General features: G+C 38.9%; 1 protein-coding gene across 8 annotated transcripts in view; it reads right to left on the bottom strand.

The window, feature by feature from the left end:
• The window catches only part of usp46 (ubiquitin specific peptidase 46), a 64110-nt gene that overhangs the window by 44680 nt on the left and 1285 nt on the right, over positions 1-18145 (bottom strand). The gene's annotated exons all lie outside the window — the stretch shown is intronic.

Consider the following 18145-nt stretch of genomic DNA (forward strand, 5'->3'; position numbering starts at 1 on the left):
CTTAACCTTCAAAAGAAAATCCTACTGTCTGTTCATTCTTGAACTAGAAAATGTTCTTCACTACTTTCCCATCAAATCCCCTTTAGTCTTAAGTGGAGATTGGAAGATAAAGAGCTCAATCAAATTCTACTGGAAGCGCAATATTTTTCTTTGCAATTAAATCTTTTCATCCCTGGTATCACCCCAATAAATCTCTCATATAATCCTCCAGGCTTGGATATTTATCCTCATACAATGAATACTACAAAAAGGTCACTGTAAATTTATCCCTCATCTAAGCAAAGTATGAATTTTAATTTTATTTGATTTTTTTTAAAAATAGGGCCATTCAGTACAAAAGCAATTATTCCAGTGCTCCTTTAAAAACCTAATCATATTATCTTGATCACCTCACCCTTTTTAAAAAAAAATGTACATTTTAACTCTTAACTCTCTCTACTCCTCCACTTCTTTAGAAGGTGTAAATTCAAAAACGCACATTTCCTCTCCTTTTCTCTCAAGATCGACCATTTTGCGTTTTTCAGTGTTGAGTTTCATCCAAAATCTAATTATTTTGTGGCTATGTCCTCCTTGAGTCATGTGCAGTTCCAAGACAGCTACCTACACAAGCATATCTGAAAATCTATATCAGAGTGTAGATCGCAAAATTATACATTTTAAATCAACTAGCCTGCTTGCCAGATATTAGAAATTATAAATAACTGTTTCAAAGAATTTGGATTACAGATAGAACGTCACAATGGGCAATGTTGGAGGAGGTTGGTCAGTCCAAAGAGTTACCTGGCTTACCATTTTCTTCCCCTTCGAAAGGAAGGGTTCTACCAATATTTATTTTCAGACACAACCTTCAAACTTCATTTTCTCCCTTTACCAAAAGAACATATCAAGAGTTCAACATTTCAAGCACCTTTCCACTAAATCCTTCATAATAACCAAGTATCCAAGCTAAAAGTTAAAGAACTAATATTCAATAGACATCAAACTACTACAACAAAACTCAAACAATATTTTCCCATCCAGCTCCACCCGGGGCTCCTTTTTCACCTTCCGTTTAACCTCTCTATGCAATTTAAAAACATTGCTACGCAATGGTAAGAAAAGTATCAACATGATCAGCGCAGTAAAATAGTTTGCATAATTCAAATCCCATTTCATGTCTTTCTACTTTGCAAGAATAACTTTTGACCATAATTTGCTATACCCTACAGAAGCACAAACATTTAAAAAGATGGTCAGAGCATTATGGCACTTAGAAACAGTTTTGCATATATTTTGCCCATAACACTGCAAATTCCTCATCTTAGAGTACAAATATATAATTACAAGAAGTATAAGCTATTGCCCCTTTGGCCTGCTCTGTCATTTAATAAGATAATTTTTGAATTCACACCTGAATGAATCCATTCCTGGCTATTTCTGATAATCTACAAGTATCCACTAACTATCCACCAATTATTATTTGAATCAGCTTTGCCACCTTTGAAAAGGTAGAATAGTCCGGGCAGGGTAGTGATGGTGGGATGAGGTCTCTTCCAATGCTTTTGGATCAATCATCTCTAGTCATCAACCTGCTCCATACACCCTACTAAAACCTCTCCATCTTGGAAAGCTTCGGTAAATCACCTCAATCTTTGCTTTTCAAAAAAAAAATTCAAACCTTCCCATTCGTGCCTCGTGGATGAAATACATCCCAGTCTGTTTAGTGAGACATGGGAGGAAACAGCAAAGGCACTGGCAATAGTTTTCAATTCCTCCTGGCCATAGGAGAAGTATTACAGGACAGGAGGACAGCCAATGCACAACTATTATTCAATAAGGAAACAAGGGATAAGCCAGAAAACTACAGGCCAGTCAGTCTAACCTCAGGTGGTGAGAAAACTATTGGAAGCAACTCTGAGGAAGAGAATTAATCTGGACTGGCAAGGATTAATCAAACATAGTTAGCATGGTTTTGTTAAGTTGTGGCTGTCTATGACAATCCGATTGAATTTTTCAAAGGTGGTGACCAGGTGTGTAGATGAGGGCAATGAATCTGATACGCTTTAATTGGACTTCAGCAAGGCTTTGGATAAGGTCCCACATGGAAGTCTGATAAAGGTAAAAGTCCATAGAATCCAAGAAAACTTGGCTAATTGGATCTAGAACTGGCTGAGCGGCAGGAAGCATCTGGTCAAGGGGTGTTCGTGTAATTGGAAGCCAATGTCCAATGCATTCCACAGGGATCATTGTTAGGCCCTATGCTGTTTGTAGTATATACAAACAATTGGGGGTTGACCAGTAATTCTGCCAAATGATATGAAAATTAGTGGGGCAAATAATAATGATGTTGGACTTAGATTATAACTGTTAGCCAGCTGGTAAATTTTAACAGCATAATGGTGGGCCAAAGGACCTGTTCTTACGCTATACCGTTCTACATTCTTTAACACAATAACATACATGTAAAGTAGAATTTAAAAATGTATGCATATTTTCCTTCACTATCTCCTCTGAGTAATTTCAATTAGAAATGCAACAGTTTTAAAGAACGTCATTTAACCCATAAGAACATCTGGCAGGGGTTGACTTAAAAAAAAATTCCACAAGCTATTAAGATTGCCTATCAAGAAACAATCTGAGGCAATGACAAAGTTGTGATTTTGATCAGAACTCCTGCCAAACTAATGACATATTATCCACTATTCCTTTATGAATACTGTGGCAGTATCTTTAACTTCCCTAACCAACAGAAATGTGAGCGCACCATTGCTATAAGGACTGCAAATGTTTCCAGGTGGGCTTATTTAAAAGTGTAGAAAGAACCTGTTCCAAAACAGATCTCCCCAATTTAGCTACAAAGAAAAAAGGCTGTTTTTCAACATCAGTGACCTGGAATTTCTTAGATTTTTCAGAATTTTTATATCTTTGTAAAACTAACAAGATTTCCTTCATACTTTGATACTGGATACAGTATGAAATGGTAATATTCATTGCATTAATTTTTCAATGCTGCTTTGTTATTGCCTACTTCAAAGAAAAAAAATAATTCGGATATCTCCAATCATTAACAGCCAAGATTTAGGTTTCTCAAGTAGAAACAGATAAAAAAAGGAGACTTGCAGTTATTGAACGGTCCTGATCTAAATGAACTACTGGCAGCCATATATTCTAAACATTCTCTGAATATTAAAAATACATTTCAAACCTTTAACTAACTTCAATATTTACGCTCAGCTTAGATTCTAAATGGTCTAAATAACCTTACTGCATTTCCTTCAATATTAATGATGAAAAATAGCAATTTGTTTTTTAAAAAAAAAAGGACATCCTTCCAGCACTGCAATAGAATCCCTTCAGTGTGGAAACAGGCCCCTCAGTCCAACAAGTCCACACCAACCCTTGGATCATCCTACCCTGACCCATCTCCTATAACCCACCTAACCTACACATCCCTGAACACTACAGGCAATTTAGCATGGCCAAGCCACCTAGCCTGCACATTTTTAGATTGTGGGAGGAAACACACACAAACACGTGGGGGTGGGGGGGGGGGGGGGGGGGGGGTGGGGGAAAGAGAGAGGAAATCAAACTCCACACCGACAGTCATCAAATGGTGGAATTGAACCTGGGTTCCAGCACTGTGAGGCAGCAGTGCCACTCTCTAGACAGAAGAAAATATGACAGAATGCCAACATGAACCATACTCAATTGTCTTGTTGCTGCTGAGATCTTCAACAGCATGATTACGTCTAGAAAAACAAAATGTTTCCTGGTCTGCCACCGATTTTTGATCCTTCATAAATTTGAATTCATTACAAATTCTACTACCCATCTGGTAACACACATGAAATAATAAAGTAGCGGGCAATTAAAACACCCAGCATGAGCAAGATGCCATATTTTAAAAAAACCCATTTCATGATGACACAAAAAAGAATGCCTGCGCAAAAGACAAGCCCAGAACATTCAAGCATATCATTCAGCTTGATCTCCCTCCAAGGTCCCGATCACCATACACCAGTCAATTCAGCCAACTTGATTCACCTCACATAATAATAAGCAGCAACTGAAGACACTGGATACTTTAAGGATATTGTCATGACAGTATCAGAGTTGTCACAGTGAAGATGTGGGGGCTCTATTTGCAGTGTTTTAGTGTCCCTACCCCTGAACTGACAGGCCCACATTCAAATACTACTGGCTTCAGACATTATGATATGCCTGAACCGAAGACTTGAGCTCCACGAGTAGCTATGCTCCTAGTCAAGCTTTACCAGAACAGCTACAATATTGGAATTGATGTTACAACTTGGAAAAAGTCCACAAAAAGCAGAGCAGAGTCAGTAATTTGACTACTGATCTAGTGATGTAAAGTGTCAAATCGCTGTGCCATCAAGTGTTGGGACTACATACCTATGCACTATATGAAAAACTGGATGATAATCAAACTTTTTAAACACTTTCTAGATTAAATTAGATTTTTCCAAGGAAGGAGGTCAACAGTTAAATGGGCTATAAACTTCCTGGTGAATACAGAAAGTCAAGTGACTTCTTTTAAAAAATCCATAACAAAAACTTTTAGGTATACAAGATATGGGATTTAATGCCCTTTAAGTATTAAAAACCCTAGATAGAACAGATTACAGGACCCTGTGCTGTGTTACTAATCAACCATTTCTGGCCTTGGTTTTTGTTTACAAAAAAAAAGAGGAAAAAACATCTCCAAAAGCTTACAATAAAGCCAAACCTTGCTTTCCTCAAATCCTCTCCTGGCTGAAACATACAGTTTCCACATTTCAGTATTTTGTCTACCTTGTAAATTCTGAATAGTTGAACTGTGATCATTTTCCAAATTTGTTCCAAGTCTTTGATTTCCATCCAAATCAAAGCCTTGTTTAGAAGGCCTACATCAGTCTCCAGCAATCTGATTTTGTCAAGGAACTGGTTGACTTTGGGAATTCACGAAATTCAATCTTTTGTTTTCCAGACGATCAGCCGATAGGGTGTTTTTCATTTGCCCTTTTAAAAAAGTTGTGTTATCAGAGTTATACAACATAGAACAGTACAGCACAAGAATGGGCTCTTTGTCCCATGATGTTGTGCTGCCAAATTAAATTCATTCTTCTGCCTGCCCTTGGTCCATATCTGTCTATTCCTTGCATAAAATGTGATTATCTAAAAGTCCCTAAAACATCCCTATCATATCTGCCTCCACCACCTCTGGCAGCATATTCCAGACTCCTACCATGCTCTGTAGGAAAGCTTGTCCCTGCATCTCCATTATCTTTCCCCCTCTCACCCTAAATGCATGGTATTAGACATCTCAATTCTGGGGGAAAAAAAAAAGATTTTTACCTAGGCCCTACATCAGGAGGCCAGGTCTGAAACATCAACTCTCCTGCTTCTCTTGATGCTGCCTGACCTGCTGTGTTCCTCCAGCTCCACATTGTATTGAATGGCTCCAGCATCTGCAGTCTCGTGATCTCCGAAAGATTCTGACTGTCAACCATATCTATGCATTTCATAGAAGTCTATGACTTTATCAAGCCTTCGTCGCTCCAGAGAAAACAGGCTTTTCTAGCTTCTCCTTACAGCTCATACCCGCTAATTCAGGCAGCATCACATCAAGCCAGCACATCTTTCCTGGATTGTGGAGACCAGAATTGAATGCAATAGTCTAAGTGGGACCTAACCAAAGTCTTATAAAGTTGCAATCTGACATCCTGACTCTGGTACTCAATTCCAATGGCCACTTTCAGGAGGTTATGGCCCTGAACCCCAAGATTCTTCCATACAAAGCTGTCAGGGTCCTGCCATTAACTATACACTCTTCCTTAATATTTGATCTCCCAAAGTGCAGCACCTCACACAGATCAAACTCCATCTGCCATGTCTCTGCCCATATCTGTAACTGGATATATATCTTGCTGTATCCCTTGACAACTTTCTACACTATCCACAACTCCACTGATCTTTGTATCATCCACAAACCACCATGAGGAACCCTGTTGAAAGCCTTGACACAATGCAGATAGACAGCATCCACCAAAGTACCCTCAATCACCTCCTCGAAAAATTCAATCAAGTTACTATGACGTGACCTGCCCTACACAAAGCCATACTTAAGCTATGCTTTTCCAAATGCACAAAAATTCTATGCCTAAGAATTCTCTCCAATAGCATACCAACCACCAATATTAGACTCACCAGTCTATAATTTCCTAGTTCCCTTCTTGAACGGAGGAGCAAAATTAGCTACTCGCTAGTCACTAGAAAGATCCCAAAAGATTTTGGTCAAGGCCTCAGCAATCTCCTCTCTTGCTTCTCTCACTAATCCCTAGGGTAGATACCATCTGGCCCTGGGGACTTATCCAGCTTTATGCTCTTTTACAGACCCAACACCATTTCATTCTTGATCTTAAAATGCCCTAGCATATTAACGTGTTATACGCTAATTCTCTTCAGCCAACTTCCTTCCCGTCAGCTCATACTATGGGAGAAAATTCACCTCATACTGAAGCTTCACTCTGTGGATTTGTGTCACTTGCATATATATTTTGGGGCATTAATTTCGTTCTCAAAAAATGGCAACTTATGTCTGTATTAATTTTACTAAATTAAGCTCCATATATAATATATCAACTTTGTTCCAAATTTAAATCTTTTCTAGCTTAAAAGGGATTAGTGCTTCCACTTAATGAGCAAAATGAAGCAAAGAATCATGAATGTAAGAAATCCATTAATGACTATTATGGCAACCAGAAGAATCTTTACCCACAAATAGCAGAATGTAGAACTCAGTGCTACAAACAGTAATTGAGGATTAGAGCATTGGTCCATGCAAGATGAAAGGAAATAAAGCAAGCAGAGAACAGTAGGACACATTGGACAGAATAGTGTTGACGCTGGAAATCAAACAAGAACAAAAACGAAAATTCAATAACTTTGCAGATCAAGCAGCATCTGTGAAGCTATAAATAAAGGTAACACTTCAGGAAGAAGGCTTACTCCATCTCAGCCTCTCAAAGATTCCCAACAGACTAAGTGTAAGTACTTAATGGGTGAAGTGCATATCCAGATACATAAAGAATCAGCCAAGAAAAAAAAAGTTACTGAATTTTCCCACTGGTTATGTTTATTGTTCTCAAATTATCTTCAGCTAAAACAGAAATGAAAGTCTATTTTACTTGCTTAAAAGGGGAACATTAGTAAACCATAGATCATAGGAATCCCTACAGCGTAAAACAGACTATTTGGCCCAACAAGTCCACACCAATTCTCCGAACAGCATCCTGTCCAAGCTTACCACCTGCACCCCACGCACCCCAAAACCCTATCCCTGTAATCCTACATTTTCCATGGCTAATCCACCTAATCTACATATCCCTAGACGCAAAAACAAAGTTGCTGCAAAAGCTCAGCAGGTCAGGCAGCATTTGTGAAGGAAAAAACAGAGAGTTAATGTTTTGGGTCTGGTGAGCCTTCTTCAGAACATCCCTAGATGGCAATTTAGCATGGCCAATTCACCTAACATGTACATCTTTGGACTGTGGCAGAAAACTGGATTATGTGGTGGAAACCCATGCAGTCATGGGGAGAATGTGTAGAGTCAGTCCAAGATGGACTTGTACCAGGTCCCTGATGCGGTGAGGCAGCAATGCTAACAACTAAGCCACCCTGCTGCCCTAACTAAAAATAATTTAATAAGTAATATTAACAGACTGCATACTTTTGGCTTACTGTGGCTTTTCAGAAGGAAAAAAGTCAAAGCTTAAATATAAAACTTCCAATATGAATACAACCTGCCACAATACTTGTGAATATTAATACCGATAATGCTCGAGTGACCTTCATAAACTCTCTCCCCATTTTCTCTTACTCTCCACATATCAACGGCTCCAGACATAAGCAATATTACTCCATAAGAACTAGGTAGGCTCAGATATACTTCAAAAATATGACTGAGACAAAACGTGAAAGAGATAGTGCAAGCAGTTAAGCGTATATTCAAGTACAACCCGCAGAATCCTTGTATTCAAACTGAATGCTTTGGTTCTGCTTTTGTGCTTTTACGATTGTCAAAGGATTCTGCTTATCAAAAGCAACTAAACCTTTTCCTTTGAGTGAACCTGACTTTTCATCCATAGTGGACTGTGGCACAGGTGAGGCCAACTGCATTGTCCAGGAAAACAAAGTGTTATTCTTTCAACGGGACTTTTAGGTGGGAAAAATAAACAGGAATTAAATGACTTTGATTTCAACATGCAAAATGCATGTTCTTTAATGCTGTGGATATGTATAACAAGAGATATAATTCGCACAATGAAGGACACAATTCAGTGCTCCACCTACATACTACTGCTATATTGCCAGACAAGACTGGCATTTTAATAAATTTAAATTATGTTTTGTGTAACACAATCCTCCACAAAATATCTAACTATTTAAGCAAGCAAGTAACTCAGTCATGCTGACCAGAAACATTGAGGCCCAAACCTTGTTTGCATTGATTGAGCTCATCCCAGTTATGTTAAAAGAGAGACACTGCAATCGACCTTAAAATTCTAATGGAGAGTTGAAGGGAACAGAATACAGTTTCTATACCCAAACATCAAGAACACACATTTGGAAAAAGTACTGTGACTGTGCTAGTGCCCAAGATTTCAAGAATTGCATCACAAAGATTTCTACCACAAGAAATGGCTGTGGACCACCAACCATCCATCACCCACCCCAAAAAAGTATTATGATCCCCTAGACCCTAACTTTTGTTTTTAACTAAACACAAGTGTGAGATCTTGTGTTCAAGATATGATTTGATTGGTCTGCCACTAGCCTTTAGTCAAATCATATTTTATTCTTAGAACACAGTCAAAATACAAAAAAAGAGAATTAGCACAACTTTACAACTCTATTGAAACAGTGAACAAGATAATATATTATTGAACCACTAGTCCAATATAAGCAGTATCCCATAAACACGCCCTTTGAGAAAAATACAATTCAACAAAACAGTTATGATTGTCACATGCTATCTTTTTCCAGTCCAGAAGAAGCAATCTGCCCCTTCTGATTTTTGAGAAGAAGGCTCGATGTCTAAGATGTCACTCTTCCAGCCAGCAAAAAGCTTCTCTCCAACTGAAAACAAAACTCAAAGCCTGCCCGAGTCTGTGTGAGTCCTAACTCACCCTACTCATGATTTTGTCTCATTTTAAAAAACCCAGGGAGAATTCAAAAGCTGTTGACCAAATATATTTCAGCACCGTGCAGCTCTTGCAGATGGGGTGGTGTCACAGAGATGTACAGCATGGAAGCAGACCCTTCAGTCCAACTCATCCACGCCAACCAGATTTTAAATTAATCTAGTCCTATTTGCCAGAATTTGGCCCAAACTGCTCCAAACTCTTCCTATTCATATACCCACCCAGATGCCTTTTACATGTTGCAATTGTATCAGCCTCCACCACCACCTCTGACGACTCATTCCAAGCTTGTGAAAAGTTGTGCTTTAGGTCCCTTTCGAAATTTTCCCCCTCTCTCACTTCAATGCCCTCCAAAGTTGGGACTCCCCTACCCTAGGGAAAAAATGCCTTGACTACTAATCCTATCCATGCTCACAATTTTATAAACTTTAACAAAGTCACCCTTAGCTCCAAACTATTCAGCCACTCTCAATAGTTCAAATCCTCCAACCCTGACAACATCCTTTTAAAATTTTTTTTTTAAAAAATAGAACCTTATGTGGAAGCAGGCAATTTGGCTCAGAGTTCACACCAATGCTCTGAAGAGCATTCCAACCAGATCCAGCCCCCAATGCTATCTCTAAGCCTGCATTTGCCATGGCTAATCCATCTAGCCTACACATCCCTGGACAAGGTGGGCAATTTAGCATGGCCAATCTACCTAACCTGCACATCTTTGGACTGCAGGAGGAAACCACAGAACGCAGCAGAAACCAAGCAGACACAGGGAGAATGTGCAAACTCCACACAGGCAGTTGTCCAAGGCTGGAATTGAACCTGGGTCTCTGACACTGAAGCAGTGCTAACCACTAAGCTACCATACCACGCTTAGCCACCTTGAACGCGTTCAAGTTTCACAACATCTTTCCCAGATCAGGGAGACCAGAATTGTAAACAGTGTTCCAAAAGCAGCCTAACCAACATCCTGCACAACTGTAACATGACCTCGCAACTTCCATGCTCAATGCACTGACCAACAGAGGCAAGCATACCAAATGCCTTTTTCACTGTCCTAACTACCTGCAACTCCACTTTCAAGGAACTATGAACCTGCACCCTAAAGGTCTTTGTTCGGCAACACTCCCCAGGACCATTTCATTAAAAAGGTCTATATATCCTGCCCTGATCTACCCTACCAAAATACCGCACCTGACATTTATCTAATATGAAGAAAAATAGGACAGAACACATCTCTCAAAAGGTACGTTACCATCATAAAAATAGAAACAGGAGTAGACCATTTGGTTCCCTAAAGCCTGCTCCACCAATTAATAGGATTGTAGGTGATCCAACATCCCCCACGTCCACGTTCCTGCTCTTTCCCAGTAATCACAGATTCTTGATCAGTAGGGGTATCCATCTCAGCCTTAAATATACACAAGGACTCTGTCCCTAGAGCTCTCTAATAAGGAATCCAAGACTAAATCCACTGAGAAGAAACTCCTTATCTCAATCTTAAATTGGCATCCTTTTATTAAGTTTGCACCTTCTGGTCCTACACTCTCCCGTGAGGGGAAATATCCTCTCACCATTTACCCTGCCAAGCCCCTTAAGAATCCTGTGAGATTTCTATGAGATCACCTCTTATTCATCTGAATTCAAGTGAATACAGCCCTAATCTGTTTAGCCTTTGTTCATAAGACAATCCCTCAATACTAGAGATCATCCTTGTGAACCTTCTTAGAACTGCCTCCAATGAAATTATATCATTGCTTAAACAAGGGGGCCCACGGAAAATAAACTGCAGGAATTCATGGGGACAAAATTTACAACAGCAATTTAAACAATTGTTAAGTCTGAAAATGCAAATAAGAGACATACCGTTTGTAATTACATGCCCCAAGTACTCGATCTTTTATATCCTACATTCAAGATAAAGTTAACAGCAGACAAGAATAGAGAAAGACCACAGAAAGCTACTCGATGCACGAACTGGGAGTTCTCATCCACGAATCACAAAAAGCTAGCATTCAGGTTCAACTTGTAAGAGGGAAGGTATATGGAATACTGGCCTACATTTCAAAGGAAATGTAGCATAAAATTAGGTAGGTTTTGCTAAAAAAAAACTGTAAGAACTGTACAAAGCACTAGTCAGATCACAGCTGGAATGCTGTGAACAGTTTTAGGCCCATCAACTAAGAGTAGAGATACTGGCATTGGAAGTAGTCCAAAAAAGGTGCTGATATCAGATATGGAGGAACTGTCTCATGTGGAAAGGTTGAGCGAATTGGGCCTATATTAATTGTAAGTTAGAAGAATAAGAGGCGACACTTTTGAAACATAGAAGATTCTTAAACTTGAAAGGGTAAATATGGAATGATTGATTCTTTTCCCCTTCTGGGAAAAGTCTAGAATGAGAGGATATAATCTCAGAATAAGAATCAACATTTAAAACTGATGACAAATTTCTTCCAAGAGGTTTGTGAATCACTGTAATTCTTTACCATAGAAGGCTATCGAAACTGGGTCATTAAGTATATCCAAAGCAGAAGTTAACAGATTTTGAAATCAGCGAGGGAATCAAGGATTAAGGGGAAAAAAGGCAGGAAAGGGGAGTTGGGGATTGAGATCATTCATGATCTCAGAGAATGGCAGAGCGTATTCAATAGACAGAATGGTCTACTTCTGTCCTGATGTCTTATGACCATATTTAGATCCCTGAATAAGACAGTCTCAGCAAATAAGGATAAACATAGGGACAAAGTGAAACTAGTGTAATGTGAAATATTTCCACCTGAATTTAACTTTAGAAAATATCTGCACTTTTCTGCTTTCATGTTAACAGCAAATCGAGATGGACAGGGAAGTTGTGACTGTAATAAAGAACCTCCTGGTTTGACCAGAGGGCCATTTATAACCTAACACCACTTGCTGTGTATTCAGTCAACATTGTGTTTCACAACAGAAAGAAGATTCCCCTATTACGTGATTACATGTCACAGGCATACTGCTGGATTTCACATTTTGATTATAGCCACTTTAGAAATGTGCAAAAAAAAAACAAATGGCCTTCAGTACGGTGCTCAACAAGTTCTGCAAGGTAGACTAGTTAGCAAGGTTAAATCACAATACAGGGAGAACTAGCCATTCGGATACAAAGCTGGTTCAAAAGGTAGAAGACAGAGGGTGGTAGAGGGGTTCTTTTCAGACTGGAGGCCCCTGACCAGCAGTGTGCCACTAGGCGTGGCACTGGATCCACTGCTTTTTCTCAATTATATAAACGATTTGGATGCGATCTTAGGAGGTATGGTTGATAAGTCTGCAGATTAAACCGAAATTGGAGGAGAGGTAGTGGACAGCAAAGAAGGTTACCTGAGAGTACAACAGGCCCTCAAATCAGACAGGCCCTCAAATCAGACAGGCCAAGGAGTAGCAGACAGAGTTTAGTTTAGATAAATGAGAATGGTGCATATTAGAAAGACAAAAATCAGGGCAGGAATTATATCTTTAATCATAATATCCTGGGGAGTGACCCTAGAGTGCAGGCTCAGCTCGTTGAAAGTGGAGTCTTAGGTAGATAGGATTATGAAGGTGGTTTTTGGTATGCTTGTCTTTATTGGCCAGGGCATTGAGTTGACAGGTTGTGTTGCAACTGAACAGAACATCGATTTGGCCAATTTTGGAATACTGCGTGCAATTCTGGTCCCCTTGCTATAGGAATGATGGCGTGAAACTTCAAAGGGTTCAGACAAGATTTACAAGGATATTGCCAGGGTTGCAGGGTTTGAGCTATAGCAAGAGGCTGAATAGGCTGAGGCTAATTTCAATGGAGCATTGGAGGCTGACGGGTGACCATACAGAATTTTCTAAAATCATGAAGGGCATGGATATAGTAAATAGGCAAGGTCTATTCCCTGGGCTGGGTGATTCCAAACTAGAAGGCACAGGTTTAAGGTGAAAGGGGAAAGATTTTAAAGGGACCTAACTGAGCAAAATTTTCAGAGGATAGTGCATGTATGGAATGAGTTGCAAGAGGAAGTGGAGGAGGTTGGTACAATTATAACATTTAAAAAGACATCTAGATGGGTACATGAATAGAAGGGGCTTGGAGGGATATCAGCCAAATGTTGGCAAATAGGACTATATTTATTTAGGATATCCTGTGAGCATGGATAAGTTGGACTGAAGGGTCTATTTCTGTGCTGTACCTCTCTATGACTAAGTGGGGCACACTTTCAATCAGGAATGGCTCACTACTAACATTCCCACATTTCCATCACCTATGTACACAACTAGAAAAGACTGCAAGAATTAAAATCTGCTATAGAAGACCTGGATAAAGACAGAGAGTGAGCCACAAATGAGAATTGTGCATCTTTCCTCTCATTCCGAAAGAGACGTCTGTTTCAAAACCCATAGCAACGAAGTGATTTTATGCAGAAAAGGTACACACAGTCTCACCATTCATACCTCCAAGCCTATGTTGTCATTTAGAGTCAAAGTTACACAACAAGGAAATAGACCCTTCGATCCAACTTGTCCACGCTAACTAGATATCCCAAACAATCTAGTCCCATTTGCCATCATTTGACCCATATCCCTCTAACGGCATCCTAAATCATGTACCCAACCAGCTGCATTATTTGTACTCAAGAGCCATTCCAATCCCTTATCACCTAACTTGAATTGGCGTAACTTTTGCACCTTTTTCCATGAGCACACTAGAGTGTCTGACCTCTGTACAGTATTTAAATCAATTTGTTGCATTTAAACAAACACTTAATTGAACCTGTGATAAATGCTTCAATTTATCTAGTCTGTTTAATTCATACATCCTTAAAAATGGTAAGGATAAACTAGAAATGGATTTGCCCTGATAAATAAATATTTCTCTCTCTCTCTCTCTCTCTTACACACACACTTTTCTTCTTGTGATGTTCAAAATTAATCAAATCCTTTTGCAACTCTTTTGGAAAGTGTTCAAACTCTTTGCAATCTCAAATCTGACAAAGCAGGTGCTGTTGAAAAAAAACAATAACTGAATGAAATGGAGACCCTTGGTCTGCTGGTGGGAGGACTGGAATGTGCCAGAATTTAACCAAGAAGAACATTCAGCTACCTTTCCGAAATATACCTGTTCTTAATTGAGTAAAGCCACATATTTACCCGAAATAAGTATTTAAGCCTCTTTTGTGAGAGATCTCTGCCCATTTTGTGGCTCGATTGTGACTTGCTCAAAGGCTTGTATTCATGATCTGTAGTAATTGTCAACACAGTAAGAAACTGTTTTGTTCAGGCTTTCCGGAAAACCCAACAGATTGGTCCTAGCAATTAAAGGCCTTGCAATGCATTCTAAATTTCAATTCTCACGACAAATTATAACCAGAACCCCGATAGACAAAATAGCACAGGTTACAAATTGCAAAAATTTGCAAGTATATCAATATAAAAAGCAGCTTCCATTACAGTAAATATGAAGTGACATTTCAGATGGAAGGGCAATGAGAAAGTTGGGACAAATGAAAATATTGCTCAGTGGCAGCTGATTGTAGCAGATAATGCGAGTTTGAGGAGTACAAGTGTTCGCAAGATTGTTAAACTTGAAGAGATGACAGGATGTTGCCTGGTATGGAGGGCGCTAGCTATGAAGTAAGGTTGAGTAGATTAGGATTATTTTCATTAGAAAGACGGAGATTGAGGGGGGACTTCATTGAGGTCTACAAAATCATGAGGGGTATAGACAACGTGGATAGCAAGAAGCTTTCTTCCCACAACCCCATCCCAGAGTGGGAGGACTCAATTACTAGGGGTCATGAGTTCAAAGTGAGATGAGGAAAACGCTTATGGGAGATATGTGTGCAAAGTTCTTTATGCAGAGGGTGGTGGGTGCCTGGAACACGTTGCCAGCAGAGGTGGTAGACACAGACACGATAGTGTCTTTCGAGATGTATCTGGCCAGGTACGTGGATGGGCAGGGAGCAAAGGGATACAGACCCTTAGAAAATAGGTGACAGGTTTAGACAGAGCATCTTGATCGACGCAGGCTTGGAGGGCCAAAGGGCCTGTTCCTGTACTGTAATTTTCTTGGTTCTCAATATTTAATTACTAAACTGTAGTGTTAAAAAGAACATTACCAGACAAAAAGCCGAGAAAGCTCCCCAAAACTCAGCAGGTTGTCAACCACAACTTGACTGAGCCATTAAATGTATTTTTAAATTGAAGTTCATATGCACTTTGTATCTACAGGCCTAATTTTTTTTTAAATCAGCAACAAAGATACCATTTATCACTATCCCCAGTTGTTCAATATATCATTAAGAGTTCAGAGTCAATCACATTGCTGTACATGTGATTCCAGAACCACAGCAAACTAGATCAAGGTGAAAGACTTCCTTCCTGAAAGACATTCCTGTGGCAGATGGGTTTTTGTGACAAGCGACAATGGCTCATGGTCACCGTCAGTCCAGCTTTATTTTCTAAATTCTTAAATATCGATTGAGCTCAATTTCCACCAGTTGTGATGATGGGTTTCAAACCCATACCCGTTGAACGTGAGCATTGAGTGACATGGCCATTCTGCCACCTTCCTCTAATCAACAGTCCAAGCAGAAAAGGTGACATATTTAGTTGACCATACATATTACAGCGTTGCGAGGATCACAAATTTCATCGGCATCAGGGGTGCAGAAAACAACAACCAAATACCATATCCGGTGCAGCAACACTGAAATTTTAAAGTTACCTTTCTACCTTCAACAAATCACAGAATATATTGAATGCACCAAAACTTCAACATTTAGCAAATTAATGAGACTTGCCAATAAGTCTACATTATTGCTCTCAATTCATTGTGCTGTTCATAACAATAACTTTTATTGCTTGTAGTCCTGAGACAATAAACATACAACATTCCTCTGAACTCCATTCCATAGCTGAAAGATGACCTATCTCAAATTGCACATAAAAAGCAATAAATAATCCTATACTGCAGATAAAGCACAGGCTTACTTATCCCAATGTATGTTTATCTTAAAATAACAAACAACCATTTTCAAAAAAAATCTTCAAATTCTCTACGAAAAAACCAAGGTGAAGATAATTATACAAAAGCTGGCATTCCATGGGATTCATAAACCACTTGTCTCCTTTGGGCTTTTAGTTACTGTATCTAAATCCATCACTTAAAAGATAACTCTGACTAAAGGGAAAAGCTATAGGGTACGCAATAGATGTTTATAGGTTACAAACAAAGAATGCAGTTCAGGCTCATCTCCATTAATTCATCTAGAAAGATCACATATCACCACAATGCAATACCCTATTGTTGCTGAAATAACTAGGATTTGCCTCCATTACTGTCAAGAAAGTCAAAATGTTGATCACATTTCTTTTAGCAATCTTCAAATTTACTATAAGTTCTGATCTGTTGTTTCAGAAGGTTAACAGAACTAGCTTACATCATATAACTGAATATTATCTAAATTTGTGATCTCAAATTTACCACTTATGTTTATTCCAGCCAAGAATGTAGTTGCTTCATGACCATTCATACTAGCAGATTGAAAATGTTAATATTCTCTAAACTATAAACATTTCACATTCAATGAAATGTATGTCAATTAATCTTTTGTTTTAAAACAAGTTAATTCTTTCATCGTTGAGCGAGGGCAGAGGTTTTCCTTGCTAAGACATGCCAAGTATCCTGAAAGATCTATGAATGAAGTTCTTTTTTAGAAAGCAAAATGTTTTTAAATACTACTCAAAAAAAAAGTACTGAGTCATTTTTTATATTTTAAAGTCACAGAGAAAACAACACCTCATATCCATTCAAGATATTTATAAGTGTTTTGAAGCAGGGATCCATATCAGAAACATAGCTTGACTATACAATATTGTGCTTTGTGCCCCATGTCTGCCAAAGAACTAGAGAATCAGACATAACAGATGTTAACACTACAAGTATAGAACAAAAGCATTGCTAATTTAATTCTTCGCAATAAAATTTAATATCTAAATAACGTAGATGAGGCTGTAACCACTACTCCACAGTTTCTTTAGTCTGTGCTAATAGAAAAAAAAATCTATATTTCTACGCTGGTACTTTGAAACAGAGAGAACTTAGCCGTCCCACTCAAGTTAACAACAGATGAAAATGGCTATTCATCCCATCATTTCCTTCTAAGTTGGAAGAAGCCCAATGATATAAAATGAATAAGTGCCTTTGCTGCATCCAAGAGGATGCATTATTAATACAAGTCAAATTGATTACAAAACAATAATGCAGTCACAGCTATTTTTAATTCATACTTCTACAAAAAGCTTATAGTCCCACAATGCAGCATCTAATTGTTTAAGACTATAAGGCCATTTAGCCCACCAAAACTGTTCTGACAATGAAACTACCTGCATTTTCCAATAATCCTGATTTCTCTTACTGATTAAAAATTTGTACAGCTCACCTTTGAGAATACTCAGCGATCTAGCTGCAATAGCTGTCTGTCGTAAAGAATTTCTCTTATTCACTATCCTCCAAAGAAATTCCTCCTCATCTGTCTTAAATATGTGGACCCTGATTTTGAGATTCAGCTCTCTGGTCCCAGACACACACACACACACACACACACACACAAAGAGAAAGAAGCTTTCCACATCTACTCTGTCAACTTCTCCAATGAGCAAACCCCAATCTACTCAACCTCTCATAAGACTGTCCCTCCATACCCAGGATCAGCTAAGTGAATCTTCTCTGGACTGCCTCCAATGCCAGTATCCTTCCTTAAATAAAGGGGCCAACAACCAATCACAGTGATCAAGCTGTAGTCTGACTTGGAGCAATTTACTACAGATGCTGAAATCTGTACTGAAAACAAATGCTGGAGATCACAGTTAGTCAGACAGCATCCATGAACAGCAAGCTAACGTTTCAAGTCTAGATGCTTCAGTTCTGATGAAGAGTTATCTAGACTCAAAACATTAGCTTGCTC

The sequence above is a fragment of the Stegostoma tigrinum genome, chromosome 1 (genome assembly GCF_030684315.1).
Source record: "Stegostoma tigrinum isolate sSteTig4 chromosome 1, sSteTig4.hap1, whole genome shotgun sequence".
Taxonomy (NCBI): domain Eukaryota; kingdom Metazoa; phylum Chordata; class Chondrichthyes; order Orectolobiformes; family Stegostomatidae; genus Stegostoma; species Stegostoma tigrinum.